The sequence below is a fragment of the Rutidosis leptorrhynchoides genome, chromosome 4, assembly GCF_046630445.1.
Source record: "Rutidosis leptorrhynchoides isolate AG116_Rl617_1_P2 chromosome 4, CSIRO_AGI_Rlap_v1, whole genome shotgun sequence".
In the NCBI taxonomy this organism is placed as follows: domain Eukaryota; kingdom Viridiplantae; phylum Streptophyta; class Magnoliopsida; order Asterales; family Asteraceae; genus Rutidosis; species Rutidosis leptorrhynchoides.
The window spans coordinates 36,462,211-36,470,717 of record NC_092336.1 but is presented as its reverse complement, the minus strand read 5'-3'; positions in this window follow the sequence as shown (position 1 = coordinate 36,470,717).

Genomic DNA, 8,507 nt, shown 5'->3' with positions numbered 1-8,507 from the left:
CGAATATGCCCCTTTTTATTAAGTCTGGTAATCTAAGAATTAGGGAACAGACACCCTAATTGACGCGAATCCTAAAGATAGATCTATTGGGCCTAACAAACCCCATCCAAAGTACCGGATGCTTTAGTACTTCGAAATTTATATCATGTCCGAAGGGTGTCCCGGAATGATGGGGATATTCTTATATATGCATCTTGTTAATGTCGGTTACCAGGTGTTCACCATATGAATGATTTTTATCTCTATGTATGGGATGTGTATTGAAATATGAAATCTTGTGGTCTATTGTTACGATTTGATATATATAGGTTAAACCTATAACTCACCAACATTTTTGTTGACGTTTTAAGCATGTTTATTCTCAGGTGATTATTAAGAGCTTCCGCTATCGCATACTTAAATAAGGACGAGATTTGGAGTCCATGCTTGTATGATATTGTGTAAAAAACTGCATTCAAGAAACTTATTTTGTTGTAACATATTTGTATTGTAAACCATTATGTAATGGTCGTGTGTAAACAGGATATTTTAGATTATCATTATTTGATAATCTACGTAAAGCTTTTTAAACCTTTATTGATGAAATAAAGGTTATGGTTTGTTTTAAAATGAATGCAGTCTTTGAAAAACGTCTCATATAGAGGTCAAAACCTCGCAACGAAATCAAGTAATATGGAACGTTTTTAATCAATAAGAACGGGACATTTCAAGTTTGTTCAACTCTCGGTAGTCGATACACAACCTGAATGTACCATCTTTCTTCTTGACAAACAAAACAGGAGCTCCCCACGGTGATGTGCTTGGTCGAATGAAACCACGTTCTAATAGTTCTTGCAGTTGGCTTTGCAGTTCTTTCATCTCGCTGGGTGCGAGTCTATAAGGAGCACGAGCTATTGGTGCAGCTCCTGGTACAAGATCTATTTGAAATTCAACAGATCGATGTGGAGGTAGTCCAGGTAATTCTTTCAGAAATACATCGGGAAATTCTTTTGCGACGGGAACATCATTGATGCTCTTTTCTTCAGTTTGTACTTTCTCGACGTGTGCTAGAACAGCATAGCAACCTTTTCTTATTAGTTTTTGTGCCTTCAAATAACTAATAAGATGTAGTTTCATGTTGCCCTTTTCTCCGTACACCATTAAGGGTTCTCCTTCTTCTCATACAATGCGAATTGCATTTTTATAACATACGATTTCTTCTTTCACCTTCTTCAGCCAGTCCATGCCAACTATTACATCAAAACTCCCTAACTCTACTGGTATCAAATCAATCTTAAATATTTCACTACCCAGTTTAATTTCTCGATTCCGGCATATATTATCTGCTGAAATTAATTTACAGTTTACTAATTCGAGTAAACATTTACTATCCAACGGCGTCAATGGACAACTTAATTTAGCACAAAAATCTCTACTCATATAGCTTCTATCCGCACCCGAATCAAATAAAACGTAAGCAGATTTATTGTCAATAAGAAACGTACCCGTAACAAGCTCCGGGTCTTCCTGTGCCTCTGCCGCATTAATATTGAAAACTCTTCCGCGGCCTTGTCCATTCGTGTTCTCCTGGTTCGGACAATTTCTAATAATGTGGCCCGGTTTTCCACATTTATAACAAACTACATTGGCATAACTTGCTCCGACACTACTTGCTCCGCCATTACTCGTTCCGACACCATTTGTTCCTTTCGTTCTGTTAACCCCTGGTCCGTAGACCTCACACTTCGCCGCGCTATGACCATTTCTTTTACACTTGTTGCAAAATTTGGTGCAGAACCCCGAGTGATACTTTTCACACCTTTGGCATAGTTGCTTCTGATTGTTGTTGTTGTTACGGTTGTTATTGTTGTTGGGATGATTGTTGTAGTTGCTGTTGTTGTTGTTGTTGTTGTTGTTGTTGTTGTTGTTGTTGTTGGGCCGTTTGTTATAGTTGCGATTGATGTTGCGATTGTTGGGATAATTGTTGCGATTATTATTGTAATTGCTGTTGTTGTTGTATTGGTGATTATTATCACCGTTTTCCTCCCACTTTCTTTTGACTTGCTTCACATTGGCCTCTTCAGTCGTCTGTTCTTTAATTCTTTCCTCAATCTGGTTCACTAGTTTGTGAGCCATTCTACATGCCTGTTGTATGGAGGCGGGCTCGTGTGAACTTATATCTTCTTGGATTCTTTCCGGTAATCCTTTCACAAACGCGTCGATCTTCTCTTCCTCATCTTCGAACGCTCCCGGACACAATAGGCACAATTCTGTGAATCGTCTTTCGTACGTGGTAATATCAAATCCTTGGGTTCGTAACCCTCTAAGTTCTGTCTTGAGCTTATTGACCTCGGTTCTGGGACGGTACTTCTCGTTCATCAAGTGCTTGAATGCTGACCACGGTAGTGCGTATGCATCGTCTTGTCCCACTTGCTCTAGATAGGTATTCCACCATGTTAACGCAGAACCTGTGAAGGTATGCGTAGCGTACTTCACTTTGTCCTCTTCAGTACACTTACTTATGGCAAACACCGATTCGACCTTCTCGGTCCACCGTTTCAATCCGATCGGTCCTTCGGTTCCATCAAATTCCAAAGGTTTGCAGGTAGTGAATTCTTTGTAGGTGCATCCTACACGATTTCCTGTACTGCTAGATCCAAGGTTATTGTTGGTATGTAGCGCAGCCTGTACTGCGGCTATGTTTGAAGCTAGAAAAGTACGGAATTCCTCTTCATTCATATTCACGGTGTGTCGAGTAGTCGGTGCCATTTCCTTCAAAATAGTCAAATGGAACAAGTTAATCATACAGAATATTAAGAGTAGTTAATAGTATTTCGTAGCAAAATATGAACTCATTTATAAAAGCTTTTTCTTCATATTAGCGTTTTATAAGTTTAAATTCGGGTAGTACCTACCCGTTAAGTTCATACTTAGTAGCTAATATACAATTCAACTACTACAATTCTATATGAAAAACTGATTATAATAATATTACGCGTTCAAACTTTTACACAATATTTTACAAACTTACAATACCGCTTATTTTACATATAGCATGAAATATAGCACACAATAAATTTGATACAAGATGGTTGTGAAGATAATTCTAGCTAGTACACAAGTCGTTCAGTAAAGGCAATAAAGACACGTAATTCATACGTCCAGAAACAAGTCATGCATTCTGGTTTTACTAGGATTACTTCCTATCCTTGGTCTTGTGGAACATAACCGTTATGGCCGTTGATAAGACAGCGTATTGTAACGTCGTCAAAGGGATGAGGGTTACGTAATGTCCAACAGTCCCGTAGCAATCTAAAAACCTCATTTCTTACCCCAATTACCGACTCCGTCACTTGTGGGAACGTTTTGTTTAATAGTTGTAGCCCGATGTTCTTGTTCTCACTTTGGTGAGAAGCGAACATTACTAATCTGTAAGCATAATATGCTTCTTTATGTTGCTTGTTAGCCGCTTTTTCTAAATCATGAAGTCCAATATTCGAATATATTGAGTCAAAATAATTTCTTAACCCATTGCGTAAAATAGCATTTGGGTTCCCCGCAATATATGCGTCAAAGTAAACACATCGTAACTTATGGATTTCCCAATATGATATCTCTCATCTTTCGAACGAAAGCCTTTTATAAACCAAGGCATTCTTGGAACGTTCTTCGAATGTCTTACAAACTGATCTCGCCTTAAATTGTTATGCTGAGGAATTCTGACCGACTCTAGACAAGATTTCATCAATCATGTCTCCGGGTAGGTCTCTTAAAATATTGGGTTGTCTATCAATTTTGTGTTTTTATACTGTAAAATAGACAAGAGTTAGATTCATAAAAAAAATACTTATTAATACAAGCAATTTTTACATATATCATAAAGCATAAGCACACTATATTACATATATTACACCACACGAATACAACTATCTTATTCCGACTCGCTCGTTTCTACTTCTTCGGTTTTGGTTCGTTTTGACAAGTTTCTAGGGATATATGATGTTCCCCTAATACGAGCCGTCGTTTTCCACATTGGTTTAGAAAAACCTGGTGGTTTAGAGGTTCCCGGGTCATTGTTACAACTTAAGGACTTCGGGGGTTGACGATACATATAAAGTTCATCGGGGTTGGAATTAGATTTCTCTATTTTTATGCCCTTTTCCTTATTATTTTCTTTTGCCTTTTTAAATTCAGTTGGGGTAATTTCTATAACATCATCGGAATTCTCGTCGGAATCCGATTCATCGGAGAATTGGTAATCCTCCCAATATTTTGCTTCCTTGGCGGAAACACCATTGACCATAATTAACCTTGGTCGGTTGGTTAAGGATTTTCTTTTAATTAACCGTTATATTATTTCCCCCACCGGTTCTATTTCTTCATCCGGTTCCGATTCTTCTTCCGGTTCCGATTCTTCTTCCGGTTCCGACTCTTCTTCCGGTTCCTCTTCGGGAACTTGTGAATCAGTCCACGAATCATTCCAATTTACATTTGACTCTTCATTATTATTAGGTGAGTCAATGGGACTTGTTCTAGAGGTAGACATCTATCACATAATATCAAACGCGTTAAGAGATTAATATATCATATAATATTCACATGTTAAAAATATATAGTTTCCAACAAAATTTGTTAAGCAATCATTTTTCAAGTAAACACGGTCGAAGTCCAGACTCACTAATGCATCCTAACAAACTCGATAAGACACAATAATGCAAAATTCTGGTTCTCTAAGACCAACGCTCTGATACCAACTGAAATGTCCCGTTCTTATTGATTAAAAACGTTCCATATTAATTGATTTCGTTGCGAGGTTTTGACCTCTATATGAGACGTTTTTCAAAGACTGCATTCATTTTAAAACAAACCATAACCTTTATTTCATCAATAAAGGTTTAAAAAGCTTTACGTAGATTATCAAATAATGATAATCTAAAATATCCTGTTTACACACGACCATTACATAATGGTTTACAATACAAATATGTTACAACAAAATAAGTTTCTTGAATGCAGTTTTTACACAATATCATACAATCATGGACTCCAAATCTCGTCCTTATTTAAGTATGCGACAGCAGAAGCTCTTAGTATTCACCTGAGAATAAACATGCTTTAAACGTCAACAAAAATGTTGGTGAGTTATAGGTTTAACCTATATATATCAAATCGTAACAATAGACCACAAGATTTCATATTTCAATACACATCCCATACATAGAGATAAAAATCATTCATATGGTGAACACCTGGTAACCGACATTAACAAGATGCATATATAAGAATATCCCCATCATTCCGGAACACCCTTCGGATATGATATAAATTTCGAAGTACTAAAGCATTCGGTACTTTGGATGGGGTTTGTTAGGCCCAATAGATCTATCTTTAGGATTCGCGTCAATTAGGGTGTCTGTTCCCTAATTCTTAGATTACCAGACTTAATAAAAAGGGGCTTATTCGATTTCGATAATTCAACCATAGAATGTAGTTTCACGTACTTGTGTCTATTTTGTAAATCATTTATAAAACCTGCATGTATTCTCATCCCAAAATATTAGATTTTAAAAGTGGGACTATAACTCACTTTCACAGATTTTTAGTTCGTCGGTAAGTAAGACTTGGCCACTGGTTGATTCACGAACCTATAACAATATATACATATATATCAAAGTATGTTCAAAATATATTTACAACACTTTTAATATATTTTGATGTTTTAAGTTTATTAAGTCAGCTGTCCTCGTTAGTAACCTACAACTAGTTGTCCACAGTTAGATGTACAGAAATAAATCGATAAATATTATCTTGAATCAATCCACGACCCAGTGTATACGTATCTCAGTATTGATCACAAATCAAACTATATATATTTTGGAATCAACCTCAACCCTGTATAGCTAACTTCAACATTCACATATAGAGTGTCTATGGTTGTTCCGAAATATATATAGATGTGTCGACATGATAGGTCGAAACATTGTATACGTGTCTATGGTATCTCAAGATTACATAATATACAATACAAGTTGATTAAGTTATGGTTGGAATAGATTTGTTACCAATTTTCACGTAGCTAAAATGAGAAAAATTATCCAATCTTGTTTTACCCATAACTTCTTCATTTTAAATCCGTTTTGAGTGAATCAAATTGCTATGGTTTCATATTGAACTCTATTTTATGAATCTAAACAGAAAAAGTATAGGTTTATAGTCGGAAAAATAAGTTACAAGTCGTTTTTGTAAAGGTAGTCATTTCAGTCGAAAGAACGACGTCTAGATGACCATTTTAGAAAACATACTTCCACTTTGAGTTTAACCATAATTTTTGGATATAGTTTCATGTTCATAATAAAAATCATTTTCTCAGAATAACAACTTTTAAATCAAAGTTTATCATAGTTTTTAACTAACTAACCCAAAACAGCCCGCGGTATTACTACGACGGCGTAAATCCGGTTTTACGGTGTTTTTCGTGTTTCCAGGTTTTAAATCATTAAGTGAGCATATCATATAGATATAGAAAATGTGTTTAGTTGATTTTAAAAGTCAAGTTAGAAGGATTAACTTTTGTTTGCGAACAAGTTTAGAATTAACTAAACTATGTTCTAGTGATTACAAGTTTAAACCTTCGAATAAGATAGCTTTATATGTATGAATCGAATGATGTTATGAACATCATTACTACCTTAAGTTCCTTGGATAAACCTACTGGAAAAGAGAAAAATGGATCTAGCTTCAACGGATCCTTGGATGGCTCGAAGTTCTTGAAGCAGAATCATGACACGAAAACAAGTTCAAGTAAGATCATCACTTGAAATAAGATTGTTATAGTTATAGAAATTGAACCAAAGTTTGAATATGATATTACCTTGTATTAGAATGATAACCTACTGTAAGAAACAAAGATTTCTTGTGGTTGGATGATCACCTTACAAGATTGGAAGTGAGCTAGCAAACTTGAAAGTATTCTTGATTTTATGTAACTAGAACTTGTAGAATTTATGAAGAACGCTTAGAACTTGAAGATAGAACTTGAGAGAGATCAATTAGATGAAGAAAATTGAAGAATGAAAGTGTTTGTAGGTGTTTTTGGTCATTGGTGTATGGATTAGATATAAAGGATATGTAATTTTGTTTTCATGTAAATAAGTCATGAATGATTACTCATATTTTTGTAATTTTATGAGATATTTCATGCTAGTTGCCAAATGATGGTTCCCACATGTGTTAGGTGACTCACATGGGCTGCTAAGAGCTGATCATTAGAGTGTATATACCAATAGTACATACATCTAAAAGTTGTGTATTGTACGAGTACGAATACGGGTGCATACGAGTAGAATTGTTGATGAAACTGAACGAGGATGTAATTGTAAGCATTTTTGTTAAGTAGAAGTATCTTGATAAGTATATTGAAGTCTTTCAAAAGTGTATAAATACATATTAAAACACTACATGTATATACATTTTAACTGAGTCGTTAAGTCATCGTTAGTCGTTACATGTAAGTGTTGTTTTGAAACCTTTAGGTTAACGATCTTGTTAAATGTTGTTAACCCAATGTTTATAATATCAAATGAGATTTTAAATTATTATATTATCATGATATTATCATGTATGAATATCTCTTAATATGATATATATACATTAAATGTCTTTACAACGATAATCGTTACATATATGTCTCGTTTAAAAATCATTAAGTTAGTAGTCTTGTTTTTACATATGTAGTTCATTGTTAATATACTTAATGATATGTTTACTTATCATAGTATCATGTTAACTATATATATATCCATATATATGTCATCATATAGTTTTTACAAGTTTTAACGTTCGTGAATCACCGGTCAACTTGGGTGGTCAATTGTCTATATGAAACATATTTCAATTAATCAAGTCTTAACAAGTTTGATTGCTTAACATGTTGGAAACATTTAATCATGTAAATATCAATCTCAATTAATATATATAAACATGGAAAAGTTCGGGTCACTACATTAACAACGTCGCGTTTCATGCCCGGCCACCAATAATCTTTCTTCAAATCGAGGTACATCTTCGTCGCACCCGGATGAATAGAATATTTAGACTTATGCGCTTCATCAAGAAGCACCTTTCGGAAGTCACCCATCTTTGGCACCCATACTCTTTCTTGAAAAGATAACAACCTGCACGAACCCATAGTAATGGATTCCGATTGCCCCACGATTCGTTCCGCATGCTTGTTGTGAACGTAAGCCTCTATTTGAACTTCACCAAGCTTTTTGAGAAAATCGTTAGTAATAATCATACGTAACAATCCCAATCATAACGCCGGGTGGTGACTCTTTCGGCTTAACGCATCCACGACCACATTCGCTTTGCCCGGATGATAGAGTATCTCACAATCATAGTCCTTCACCACATCCATCCATCTACGTTGACAATAATTCAAATCCTGTTGATAAAAAAGATGTTTCAAACTCTTGTGATTCGAATAAATCGTACACTTGACACCATACAAGTAATGGCGCCAAATTTTC